A 15,137-nucleotide genomic window follows, 5' to 3' on the forward strand; every position below is an offset into this window, starting at 1 on the left:
GAGAGAGTTTTGTTGCATTTTGTGATAAAAATGCTATTCGTAAAACGACAACGACAATCATACGCACATTTTGTAAATATGCGCAAATCGTGCGTAAAAGGTGTCAACGAAATTTTAGTTTACAAGTGGTGACTTTTCTAACTCAACGCTACCTATCAATAAATTTCTCTCGGTATTGCTTGTGTTATGCACTGACGCCAAGTCAAATTCCTAGTGCAATTTATACTTATGACTCATTCAATCTCGGTAATTAGCTCATATACCCTATGACCTTTTATGGAAACTGATTGCGCGGGATGATTCATGAAAATGAAATAGTCCAGTTCAGAAATAATGGAATTTGATAAAACAACCGTTCCATTTGCGCTCAATGGATATGAAATAGCTACTTTGGCAGTTTACCACCCAAAATCCAAATTGCGCTTCTAAAATAATTGCAAATTATTGTTTGCGCATGCGAAAATGTCAAAGTGATGAACCATCTGATTTCATGAGAATGTTACCATGAATAAATTTTAATTACAAATGCTGCTTTCTGAGAGTGCGAGAGGAATTTCCTGTTAGGTAGTTCTCGTGTATTGCGACCGAATTTCGTCGAGGATAAGCTGAGCAAATAATTGATGTTTAAAAAAGTGGGATCACTGACATTCATGAGAATAATAAGTCAGCTAATTATTTAAGCAATAGAGAACGTCTTCCGTGTTTCCATAGCCTCACCTAAACACGAGGGGGAGTTGGGAGAATTCGAAACAGTTATGCAAACCCAAGCCTCAGTTGAGGGTTTGCATAACTGTCGAGTTCGAATTCTTATAAAATATTTCTCAAAGATAACTCGACAAATAAAGGAAACAAATGAAGAAAAATTCTTTATTGAAAGAGATTTCCTTGATAGGCGCTCATTTTTCCTACCAGCCAATCAAAACGCGCGTCTGGCGGCATATAACCAATCAAAATTCGCGTGATGTCACAACCGCGTTTCCATACTCAATTGAACAATGAGACTGCGCGTACTATCCTAATTATTTTATGAATTTATCCATGATGGAATCACAAACACCTTGCTTGCATGCCTAAATTTTCAGTCAGCACGCGCTTTAATGTAAGACAGGAAGAAACATTGCGACACTTTGCGCGCGCGGTATAAATGCGCCGGAAAACTAAATGCGAAGGTCCTAAAACAAGTGACTAAACTGTTTTTAAATGATCACTTCAGTTAAACCCTTAAAATAACCTAGTTTCTAAATCGAAAGTAAACCAGTGAACTAGTGTACCTCTAGGTGCTAAAGCTCGCGCAAGGAATTCTTTTGGTATTGTGACGCCAAAGGCATCACTGCAGCAAATGAAAGTATTCACTTGTTTTGCTCAATTTGTACCGGAGGAACAATTTCCTTAGTGTTGGGTAAAAAGATAAGGTTATAATTCAAAATATTGTTATTGGTTCAAAAAGAGTTTCGTAAACTGAAGGTAAGTCTATTTACCAGATTACAAAGGTTTGTTTTCGGCGGAGAATTCTTTACCGTTAAAAACTAAAAGCGGAGTTATTTTAAGTCATTGACTTTTTTACGCACAATTTTTGTCTTCCGCGTTCAACAATTTCCTTTTAGAGCAGGGATAACGTATTATAAGGAAACAAGTCTCCTGATATGTTGAGGCCTTTTATTATTATTTTTCCTACAGTTACTCCGCAGTTGTTTTTGCGGGATTCCTCATGGCAAACAACAGTCTTCCTTTGTCTAAGGAGCAACTTTGTCAAATTATAAATCAACAGCAAACTACAATCCAAAGTTTGTTAAGCGAGCGGCAGTGGCTCATTGATGATTATCATATTCAGCAACTGGATATACAGAAATTTAAACAACAATCCTCAGAATGGGAAACATACGCGAAGGTCTTGTCCCAAGAATTAAACCACGCCAGTCAAGATTTGGCTAAGCTCACAGAAAGTCATGAAATTCTGAAAGACAAGTATGAAGCCGTTAAGGGCATGTATTGGGAAGTTAAAGAGAAAAACGACGCTAATAAAGCACTTCTTCAGTATGGCATGGACCTCGGGAGGGGCGTATTCCAAGAAGGTATGTTTTACAAACAGTCTTATCACCAACTACTTGACCAGTACAGAAGAGCATGGTCATCAGCTCCAAGCCAGGCACAAACAGTCAGTGAGAGTCAAGATCCTGAAGCCTGTGAACAGTCAACTCAGTCAAATTCCCTGCTTACCTTTAATCTGCTTCACGCAACCAGCGCCCCTCCCGAGGTGGTCGTCTCACCGCTCCTTACTTCCATCAACTCGAGTGATGCCAATATTTTCATCACTCAAGGAGCTGACATCTCACAGCAGCCACCTGGCTCCATAATAATCAGCTTGCTTCCAAACACTTTAGTGGTAGATTTGCCTAATATTGCTGGTGCGTTAATGAGTCCAACTGAGGATACAGCACAGGAAATGGAAATCTTCGAGACTCAGCTAACCGAGAAAGAAGAATATTCTTTGTTCCCAGATGATATCGTGGAGCAATTTCAATTATCTCTCGAATATCGATGCCCTGCCACTTGTGACGAGGGAATAGAAGATCCTGAGATCTCAATAAGTAATGATGTTAGCCAGTCTCTCTGCGAACACACACAAAACGAGGTAAGCCGAGAAAAAAAGTAAACTAACAGGTAAATCGCGATGCGCTGGTCAGTGCCGTATTTATCTGGTCAGGGATTTCGAAGACATTAAAATAATGTTTACCTTTTTTGCGCAAAATACTCGGAGTATTACTCGTACAAGGAAAGGTTACGTTTATACAAACGTTGGCCGTGTAGCACTTATACTTTAAACAGAGTTAACTGAATAGAGTGTAATGTGTAGTGCTAGATTTTCTATCCCATATGAACCATGTGAGCGTTAGCTCTACTGATGGAAATGGGCCCACACAAGGACAGAGAAAAACTCTGACCAGGGTGGGAATTGAACCCACTACCTTCGGGTTAGATGTCCGCCGCTCTACCGACTGAGGTACAAGGTCAGACAAGTACAAGGAAACGTTACGTTTATACAAACGTTGGCCGTGTAGCACTTATATTTTAAACAGAATTAACTGAATAGAGTTGACTCGGGACTCGACTTTACTAGTCTCATGCACGATCAAAATACAATTTGTGGAGGAAGGACGTCCAGCTGAATTAAATTATTATTCGTTCACCTTTTCATTTACTCAGCTGCTATATTTTTTACTGAGTAATGTTCTTTCATGGTATTTCTAGGAAGCCGCTCTTTTCGCTGAAGTGTCAAATGGGAGTGTCCAAGAGATAGACGTCTACGAGCCGAGTGCTAGCAAGGAAGATGATGTGGAGGAACGATCTGGACTCCAAGAAACTTTAAATGACGCAGATGTAGTCTCCACTGAAATGCAAGTCGAATACCCATCCTATCGAGGCGATGAGGTGGAAATGGATGTCTTCAAGCCAAGTGCTAGCAAGGAAGATGATGTGGAGGAACGACTTGTAATCCAAGAAACTTTAAATGTCGCAGACACTTTCTCCACTGAAATGCAACTCGAATGCGCATCCTATCGAGGTGATGGGATGGAGATGGATGTCTATGAGCCAAGTGCTAGCAAGGAAGATGATGTGGAGGAACGACCTGTAATCCAAGAAACTTTAAATGAGGTAGACGCAGTCTCCACTGAAATGCAAGTCGAATGCGCATCCTATCGAGGCGATGGAGTGAAGATGGATGTCTATGAACCAAGTGATAGCAAGGAAGATGATGTGGAGGAACGATGTGGAATCCAAGAAACTTCAAATGACGCAGACGCAGTCTCCACTGAAATGCAAGTCGAATGCGCATCCTATCGAGGCGATGGAGTAGAGATGGATGTCTACGAACCAAGTGCTAGCAAGGAAGATGATGTGGAGGAACGATGTGGAATCCAAGAAACTTTAAATGACGCAGACTCAGTTTCCACTGAAATGCAAGTCGAATGCGCATCCTATCAAGGCGATGGGATGGAGATGGATGTCTACGAGCCAAGTGCTAGCAAGGAAGATGATGTGGAGGAACGATGTGGAATCGTAGAAACGTTGAATGACGCAGACGCAGTCTCCACTGAAATGCAAGTCGAATGCACATCCTATCGAGGCGATGGGATGGAGGTAGATGATCGCCGAGCAAGTAATAACCTCAGAGAGATTTGCTGCAACGTAAAACCGAAGGTAGGCTGACAGAAACACTACAATAATATGCTTGAAGAAAAACATTACCTTGTTTAACATACATGTTTGGTGAGATGAATCCGCCATCTTAGTGTGAACGGAAGATTATATGTGGTGTGGTATAAATAGCATAGTTTAGTTGTCGCTAACCGGTACGTTTTGCGGGAGCCTGGGAAAAAGTGACAAGAAAAAAAGAACCGCTGACTTTAAATATCGTTTGCGTCGCTAGGAAATTAAGGACGTTGACGATAACAAAACGGCCGCTGTCGGCATTGGTTGAGCGGTATCTGGCCTCTGTTCTTCAAAGGTGGATAACGCTATTCACCGGATAAATCACTATCCAGCGGATGAACACTAGCAAAACCAATTGAGTGGATAGTGATTTATCCAACGGAAAGCGGCATCCACCCTTCGAACAACTTGGGGCCTGGTGGACAGGTTTGAGCCTTATAAATGTAGCAATAGATGACCTTTTCTATAAGATGGACATGAAAAGGAAAAGAAACGGAAATTTATTTAAGTGTCTTAGACTAGTCCTTCTAGCGCTGGAGCACTAATTGGGGACACTGTAAGAATTAACGCAAACTGTCAAATCTTGGTTTTTGAGGAGAGGGGAAAATCGGAGTACCCGGAGAAAAACCTCTCGGGAAAAGGTTTTTACGAAAGATGAAAATTAGATTTTCCACATCATTGTGAAAGCCCGACCATGAGTCGTTGATTTTGTAAATTCTGTCAACCAATGTCTTAACAAGACCAAGTTTGTAGGTTAAAGCAGTGAGGCTAAAGTAGTTAGTAGGTAAACCCGTGAAAGTTTTTTGGTGAAAGATTGAAGTACGGCCATTATGGCTATATGCAGTAGAACATCTAGGAATACTAAATTGTTATCCATTTCCTTTTCAATAGAGTGTTGGGGTGTTGTACATTCATATAATTTCAAAATGTAACAGCATCATGTTCATTTTTGAAAACAAAAAAAGATTACTTTAGTTGTCGATGACAAACTTTGACGTCGACGGTTTGATTTTCCGCTATTTTTAGTCGACAACTTGATTAACACACGCAATGTTTTGTCATCTCGTCTGTGGAGGCCCTAGTTTATTAGAGTTTCTTAATAATAAAAAATTAATTAACCAATTAATTAATTTGCTTGTTTGTTTACTTATAGGTAAGTAACTCAAGTATCGGTCTATTTCAAATATTAGTGGTTTCTTCCACCAAGTTTGAAGTGAAAATTAAGCACTCTGGTACAATGTATTTGACTGAAACTAAACTGTCCCTAACTGATCCTACGTTTTATTCTTATGAATAGTACTACAACGTTACCTGTAGCACCGAAAAGACAGTACATATATCATGATTTTCCTTTTTTTCTTTCAGAAAAACTGTGTGAGACGTATCTTTGGCTGGCTCCGCAAGAGATTTATTTGTGGATCTCGCAAATTGGAGCGCAAGACTGAATCATGAACAGGCACTGATTCGTTGGCTTATGATTTTTTTTTTTTCGAGTGAAAGATGAAGGACAATCAAGGACTAAAAAAAATTAATCTTCAAAATGAAAAAAACAAACAAAACAAAACAAACAAACAAACAAAAACCACAAAACAAAAAACAAAACCAAAAAAACAAAGTATATTTAAAATTAAAGTGCTACTACGGTCAAAAACTACTTTTCGTTTTTCTTTACATTTTCGAAATTTCTTGGGCTGAATACTTACAGCTTTAAAGTGCAGTGTGTGAATGCGGCTTAATTAGTATGCAGAACACGAGTTTGACAATCTGAAAGTCTCGTGCTGCATACTAATTAAGGGCCCACAGACGGATTTTTCGGGCGTTGCTAAGGAAGTGAAATGTTACTTCCGGTAACTGACGTCATCATATCATGAGCTGACAAGAAAACCCACTCACAAGCAAAAGTCACTACACAAACTGTTGTTTCCATCGAAGGTTTTTCCTCGCCCTTCCTCGCGGTCGTTCTCAGATCAACTGCGCATGCGTAAACGAACTGACTTCCGGTTTGAGAGAAGAGCTAAATTTCCGGCGGTTTTAAATTGAATTAATTTTTTTTTTACATGGCACGTTTCACCCCCAAACACAAAATATAGCTAAGCATTGATTTTTTAAAATCATCTTTTTTGAAAAAGTTATGGATATTTCAGTATCGTTTATGTCTCTTAAAAGAACATTTTTCAAAATAAAAAGAAAACCATGCTTGGCTGGATGCAAAAACGAATACTAATTATCAAACCATCGATTAAATACCCAAATTGCGTAGCACGGAGACAAATCTAGAGTTTTCTTTCATTGGTCACGTGACTATGGGCGTGGTATGATGACGTCATATTTAGGGTCATTGGCTTACAAAAGTTGGAAACTGACCAAAATAATGCCAAATTTTCTCAAATTACTTAACTATTACATCCTTAGCAACGCACCCCAAAAAATACGTCAGTGGGCCCTTAAGCCACATTCACACACTTCAGTTTTAAGCTTGTGAGTAAATGACGTCAATTTCTGCTCGACCCAGATCGCTGAAAGCTTATCGGTCGGAAACGCACCAAGTAATGGAGGACCGTAGAGTTAAAATAAACAGTTTTCCTCTTGAAATTACTACATAGAATTGCACCTGTTGAGCATTCAACGTAACCGAGTACTTTCGAAGTGTGAAGAAAAACGAGAACTGTTTTTTTTTTTGCATGGTAGTAGCAAATTAAAAGGAACAAATAAAACGAATGATATATGTATGTTAAAAACAGATTTAGGGGAAGGGAGGGACGGTCCTTGTATGACAAGTACTTGAAGCGCGTTAGCACTAAGCCGCAAAAATAAGAGAGGGTATTTTAATTAATACCTTTTGATGCACGACTACTGAATAGTCCATTGCACGCACCAAAACGTAAATTTGACCATAAAACAATAGATGAGATGGAAGAATACAATTGTAGGTACAATTTGTTACTAAGCCAGTAACTTTCCAAACCAATCAGCCTTTTAAAAAGAACAAGACTTTAATTGAATTTCACTGAAAAAACTAGAGCCCATTGCCAAGTCACTGGCAGAGATTTTGGGTTATTTTAAGGGGTGGGGGGGAGGGGGGGAGGGGGGTTCACCCTGGGATGTAGAAAAATAAAAAAGATGACTGGGGGCACGGACAATTGCCGCTTACCAGCCGAAAAAGAAACCCAATAACTGAAGAAGTAATGTGTAGTTTTAGGCGTGGAAATGCAAGCAATGATTAATGGGAAAATATGCGTGATACGGAGTAAGGTTTTTGTGATTTCTTCAGTCAATAAAACAACGTTAAGTCACTGGTTTGAACTGATGAGTCTCGCAAAATAGTAACTCGTCCCCGCCCCCTCCCTCTTCCTTTGCTCTTTTGACTTATTTTCACTCGAAAGTACTATTCAACCCCGGCGAAAAAAAGCATCTATAGCCTGCAAGCGGGTTCTCTGTCTGCCTCTCTCCCTTGGAGTGCTTGCTCAGGCTAAAGCTTCTAAAATTCACCAAACCGCGTGCTAAGCAAGGGGCTATGTCACGCTATTTTAGGGTATTTAGGGGAAATCTTAAGTTAATTTACGAGTTCAAAACTCGAAAATGATAATGTGGAATTCCTTTACCGATAAAATTCATTAATCGTTACATCACAAACAAGATGATTCTGAGGAAAAGGCGATTTGCCATAAATTTGAAAAGCGTTGGGCCAAGTTTTTTCAAGATGACCCAAATGCTATCCCTTTCAATCTTGCCGTCCATTTGTGTTCATCCATGCTTCTCTTTCCTTTTGCTGAAAGCGTGCACGTGTTCGACGACCTAAATTTTTGTCACGTACCTCGGAATGCACTGAACGTTCCACGTTTTGGTCTGCTTCAACAACGGAGCCATAAGCATTTAAGCTTACTTTGTCCGTTTCTAACATATCGATGGATTCATCGCCTTCCATGACGAAATAAAATGTATATTTTCAAGACAACACACAACGATCTCTGCCGCAATCAATCTCGTATCCAGAGTCCTTGGGCTTTTTGGTCAGCGGGTGAGCGCCCGGAAAACTCTAGGATAATGGACTTGAACTATATTTTTGATTGGCCGCTTGCGTAACAATGGCAGTCCGGCAGGAAGTCGGTAAGTAATTCGGAAGCCCCAGAATTTGGAGGGAGATTCAAAATCTAAAACTAGTTTAAGTGCTGTTTGTTTTTTCTACCTCAGAAATAAATAAATCACAAAAAGAATAAAACGACGAGGTTTGAATTATCTCTTATACCGCACGGGAATTTTCCCACGCTGCTAAAAAGTGATTATTGTTGCTGTAACAGTTGTAAAAGTACCGTCGGAAAACATTACATCAGCCTCTTTGAGGAGAAATTCGTGGAATAAGGTCTTGTCGAAGCCATTCAGAATTACGGAAACATAAAATTGTAGTAGAAGAGGACATTGGTGTCGTTTCCACAAAAAATTGTCGATCGTGTTGCTTGCACGATGGTATTCTGAACTATGGAGTGCACGCCGAAACACTTAAAATACACTTACCGAAAGCGTCAGAGGTTTCATCTTCACTTACAGCAAGCCAATGATCAGTTCTCCAGTTTCTTTGATGGTGTGTAAAGCTAAAATATTTGTTTCTCAAACACTTTCAACCCACCATTTCTACTACTTACTGTTTTCTCTTTTCTGTTTCCGTTTAAACTCAAGCATGCGCAATAAGACCGGAACCCACATTTTCTGGGAAAATGGAGTCGATTATCCCAGAGTCTTTCCGGGCGTTCACCCGCCGACCAAGAAGCCAGAGGACTCTGGGTACGAGATTGTGCCGCAATCGACTTTCTGGCGCTAAGGCCAGGTGGCCAAGTTGCTAACCAATCAGAGGTTGCCATTAACAAAAGAGCTAGTTCAAAACAAAATCAAACGGCGTCGTTGCATAACGGGTGAAAATGGACCTTTAAGGGTTATGGTAGGTGAGCAACCTACTTGTCAACTCATAGTTCGACAGGTCACGGTTAATCAAGTGTCACGCTTTCCTTAACTTTACTACAGTACTAAAAAAACCACGAGGTAGTCTTTAGATTCCCGGACGTGCTTAGACTACTACGAAAACCACGAGGTGCGCGATAATCTTTGCATATCGATGAAAAAATCTCAAAAAAGTCAACCTTGAAACTACAAGACCCCCAGTGTTATGAACTGCGTTCTCCTTCGTCAAACGCAAAGGTACAAATTTAATTGAACCGATTTTGAGCTCATTAGAGTACAAAATAAACTCACCAATGACAAGTTGATGTGTTTGCTTATGTTGCTTGTGCTTATGCTTGCGTTTTAAATAAAATCCAGATTTAACCCTTAATTTGACTCCCATTAATGATAATGAAGGATGAAATATAATATATTTAGTTTTATCAGGATGTAAAGTTAACTTATTAGCCTTGAACCATCTAGCAACAACGGAAAGTTCATGATTTATTACTGGGCTTCCAGTATGGCAAACCCAGTAGGAATCTGCGTTTATTTCGTCGTTTTTAAAATTTTTTTCCGTGTCGGTAAAAGTCTTGCTTGTCACTCCCCTGCTAAGTGGTGGCTTTGTGCATAGAGCCTTCTGCGCGTATTTTCTTAGGATCGAGAGGTTAGTGGGAAATGGGTAGATTTCTCTGGTGGACACAGTCATAATTAAGTCATAATTTTTTTTGCTGGCTACGGTCCTGAAATCTTCCTCGCAAATTAAAACATTGTGGAGTACGTGGTGTTGCTCTACAATGCTTTAAAAATCATCTTTCTTGTCGAAAGCAATTATTGCAATATAATGGTTACAATTCTTCATCTGTAGATATTAGTTGTGAAGTTCCTCAGAGCTCTATTTTAGGCCCCTGTTATTCTTGGTTTGTAGTCTTGTAACTCAGTCGTATCAAAGGCTTTAGAGTTGATATTATTTGCTGATGATACTAGGATCTTCTATTCGCACTGTGATGCTTCGAATTATTTTCTTCATTAATATGGAAGTTGCAAATTTAGAACTGAAAAATATTTATAACATGTTGGTTTTAAACAAATTAACTATCTATTAATGTTAATTAGTTTCAGACCGAGACAAAATAGGCAAACTCTTGACCAACTTGTTATTATTAGTATTTACTCAATTGATCGAGTTAAGGAAGCTACGTTTCTTTTTAGATGAATACCTAACACGGAAATTTCATTTACATAATCATGTTGAGAGAAAAGTCTATAAAGCGATAGGTATAATGTATAAATCAAGGCTTTGCCTAAACAATTCTTCTTTAAGGACACTTTGTCATAGGCTAGTCTACCTTTACTTTTTCTACCGTGTATGTGTCTGGGCATCGATTCAAATTGTCTTTTGAGTGCTGGAGAACCAAAACAATTCAAAATAATCCCAGAAAGCTTTAGAACAAGGACAACTGAATAAGAAGTGATTCAACTGTTCTGGATGCGATTTGCAAAAAGTACATTTGTCATGTTGGTTATAACGTATTGTATAGTGACTATAGAGTTTGGAATTAGTATATAAGATAGAGTTAAGTACTTTATATTGAAATGCTTTCACATCAGGTTCTAGAGTGACTTTATGAGGAAGTATGAACAACTGTTTTAATTGGTCGATCGAGAGGTTAAATTCCGTTTATAATTTACTAGCTGCACTCGGTAATTGTGCCTTTTTACCTACCAAAAGTGAATAGTATTGTCATGTTTGATTTCTTTTCCATTCATGATATCAAAAACACTATTATCAATAGTCAAGGTGGGAGAAGTAGTTGATGGAGTGGCGGTGGTGAAATTATTTTTTTAGATAGTTTGGCACAGAATAGCGTAGTCCAGTCCATACTAAGAAATTTGTTTTTTGAATCTTTTTAGCGACAACATGAAAGGTTTCAGTATTATTCAAATTAAATAACAGATCACTTACATAAAAAGAGTCGGACTCGAAATAATTTTTGTAGTAGACGGGAGTGCCATTCACACGAATTTCTTTATTGTTCCACATTATATTTTTCCAGTCCTTATTTGATGCGAAGTCTTCACGAAACGCAGACCACCATTGCAGTATTTACAGTTGTGTGCTTAGTTACCTGGCATTTACATGAAAGTGAAGCCGGTGTTGACCTAGCAAACAAGTCTCAGTGTAACGAGGTAAAATAACGTGTTGACGTTGTTCGACATTGTGTTTAAAGTAAAAATGAACAGTGTTACAACTGATTTTCTGAATTAAATACCTATATACAGAACAATAGTCTGAATTAATTACAGAACGAGTAGATTGTGATTGATAGAGTAGAGTAGAGTAGAGTAGAGTAGAGTGTGGATTGTGGCCTGGGGAGAGCAATGGCGGACAGAAGTGCTAGTTTTTGCTCTTGCAATTTTAGCTTTTTTATCATAGTCCTTTTCTTAGTAACAAGCCATACTGGTCTTAGATCGACTGTGAAAGTGAAAGAATTGCAGGCATGGGGTCACTATCATCAGGCATCTGGTCAAAACGTGGAAAATCTACAGTCTCTACCTTACGATCACGATGAATGGCGCCGCCATCTTGGATCGCTTCCTCGAGTGAAGTGTTACCTAAGCACACGGATCAACTATTACGCGAATTCATCGGCTACGTTTCAACTATCAATATTATTATTATTAAGTGGCGACATTAATCCCAATCCTGGTCCTACTTCTTCGGACTCAAACAAGTGCTCATCGTGTTGCCGAACAGTAGCCAGAAATCATAGAGCATTGGTGTGCAGCACATGTAAGTTGAAGTATCACATTAAATGTGAAAATGTACCTCCACGTATTTACAAGGAGCTGCTAAACGCTACAAATATTGTTTGGTCATGTACTAGATGCCACGAATCCCTGTCAGAAATGCAACAACCTGTTCTGCAAGCAACCCAGCCGAACAGAACCGAAAGTACCCAACAAGATTGTCACTTTTCAGAACTAAATATGAGGATATCATGTAATAAATCTCATTTGAAAGTAGCCCATATCAATGTGAATGGTCTAATGACAACGACGAAATTTCAGGAGGTCCAGTTGTTATTAGAAAAGGTGAAATTTGATGTGCTGGGTATTACAGAAAGCAAGCTCACGAGCAAAATTCGGGACGAAGATATCATGATTCCGGGGTATAAATTCTTTCGAAAGGACAGATCAGTGGAGGATGGAGGAGGAGGCTGTGTGCTATACTATGCCGAAAGTTTAGATATTGTTTTGATTCAAAATTGCTTCCCTGCAAATGTAAATACACTGGAGGCAATATGGGCTGAGCTAAAATTCCACTCACAAAACCTGGCATTGTCAATTATGTATAGACCTCCGAAAGACACAAACTTCTTCGGTATGATGGAAAGGCAACTTAACTGTATTTGCAAGAAAAAGAAAAACATCCTTATAATGGGTGACTTTAATGCAAATGTGTTATGTAACACGAGACATGGGGCCGTCGCTAAAGTAAATGACTCTGATCAAGGAAGGAAGCTCACAAATGTGCTGAGAAAGTTTTCATTGACAAATGTCATCAAAGAACCTACAAGGATTACGGAAACTACAAAGACATTAATTGACCTCTCAATCATAAGTGACAAAACCAAAGTTGTTAAGGCAGGGGTATTTGACACTTGTATTGCAGATCACAGATTGATATACACAGTATTGAAATTATCTAAAACAAGAGTTCCACCAGTAATAAGGTCGGTAATCGACTGGAAAAACTGCAATCAAGACACCTTCAGACAACAAGTGGCCTTTATTCCATGGCATGCCTGTAATGTCTTTGATGATATTGATGACAACTACTGGATGGCAAATGCTCTGTATCAGGACATTAAATTAGAATTTTTACCAGAAAGAAAGGCAAAGGTCCGCTCTAAGTCTCTACCCTGGATGAATGGTAGTATAAGAAAACTCATGAACCAAAGGTATCAACAACTATTGAAAGCACAGAGGACAGGAAGCTTGGAGGATAGGGTAAAGTACAAAGAACTGAGAAATAAGGTAATCAAAGCTCTCAGAAGTGCTGAGGCTGAGTATTGGACAAATATGCTAATTAAACACCACCAGTAAAGGATCAAGGGACTTTTGGAAGATTATGAACCAATTAACAAGAAGAGGAAAAAGCAGCATGAGAATTGGCCCAGTCAGAAACAGCAATGATGTTTTAGTGTGTGATGATCATGAAAAATCAGCCACCATGAATTCCTTTTTTGCAACAGTGGGTGAGAAATAACTTTCCAACCACCACTGTGGATGGGCTATCATTCATCTCAAGAATTACACCAACAATTTCGGATGTATCATTTGGTCATGAGGTTTTTTGCAGTAAACTTGCAAAACTTAATATTCGAAAATCCCATGGGAGTGATGGTATAACATCAAAAGAAATGAAAATTGTTTCAAAGGAAATCGCGTATGGGATCTCAAATTTAAGCAAAATGAGCTACGAGCAAGGTAAATATCCAAGTCAGTGGAAGATTGGTAAAGTTAAAGTATTATACAAAGGTGGAGACTGTGCGGACTGTGGGAATTACAGGCCACTGACTATGTTGAGTATACCTAGTAAAGCTGTAGAGTCAGTCCTCTGTGATACCATTGATCCGCACCTGAATGACGTACTGCATGACAACCAGTGGGGTTACAGGAAAGGTATATCATCAGAGTCTCTCCTACTGTACCTTACTGAAACCTGGAATCATCATATCGATCAAGGAAAAGTTATTGCGGCTATATTTATAGACTTCCGGAAAGCCTTTGACTCGGTCTGTCCAGCACTCTTGTCCCATAAATTGCAGGCCTGTGGCATTAGTGGCAACCTTTTTCATTGGCTAAATAGCTATCTATCAAATCGACACCAATTTGTTGAACTAAATGGAGTGAAATCGCCTGTATTAGAAGTTAAATACGGTGTCCCACAAGGTTCGTTACTTGGGCCTAGGCTGTTCTCGATCTATGTTAATGATTTCCCCGATTGCATAACTCAAGGCGAGCTACATCTGTATGCAGACGACACCACTGCCTTTGTAATTGGAGATAATCCTGATGATGTTACAATTAAATTGAATTGTCTCTTTAAAGAGATCTGCGCTTTCTGCAGACTAAATAAGCTGACTCTGTACTCTGGAAAGTCCGAAGTAATGATTATCCAACGTGATCAGTTTGTGGGCCCACTGTTGCCTGTGACGCATGGGGGTACACAAATCGACTACACAATAAAAACAAAATTAGTGGGTGTGGTTATCGACAACAAACTGACATGGAGAGATCAGTTAGAGAAGACACATAAATCACTAAGTAGTCAGTATCGTGTGCTAAAGAAAATGCGATATCTATCACCCAAATTACTAGAGGCATTTTATTTTAGAACAGTAATTCCACAAATAACATATTGCATATCTGTCTGGGGCAACTGTTCTGTGGCTAAGCTATATGAAATTGAGAACTTACATATTAAAGTTGGTAGATTTATCCATAGAGTTCCTCACAATATTTTGGAAAGTGAAGTACTGAGCTATATCAAGTGGCAAGATCTAGGATACCTTTACAAACGTAGACTTGCTATAGAGGTTTTTAAAGTTAAGCAGGGCTTAAACCATAGGTTATTGCCATTCTTTACTTTTACTGAATCCAAGCGCAGAGGTGTATTACTTGAGGTGAAACGGAAGAAAACAGAGTTAGGAAGAAATAGCTTCTCATATAGGGGGATTGTGGTATGGAATTCACTGGATAGAAGGACAAAGAACTTGGAAAAGCTAGATGCTTTGAAAGTAGCACTGAACCGCAACAAAACCAGCCTCAACAAAATAACATTTAATAAAGGGACTACAATAAATCTTAATAAGGATATTAACTTTTTGTATTATTAAACGTTAGTATTTACACCTCTTAAAAAGTTTTTAAAATTCTTTTTGAATCTATCTAAAATTAGTAGGTTATTTTCTCTTGTTGTAAAT

The sequence above is a fragment of the Montipora foliosa genome, chromosome 7 (assembly GCF_036669935.1).
Source record: "Montipora foliosa isolate CH-2021 chromosome 7, ASM3666993v2, whole genome shotgun sequence".
NCBI lineage: Eukaryota > Metazoa > Cnidaria > Anthozoa > Scleractinia > Acroporidae > Montipora > Montipora foliosa.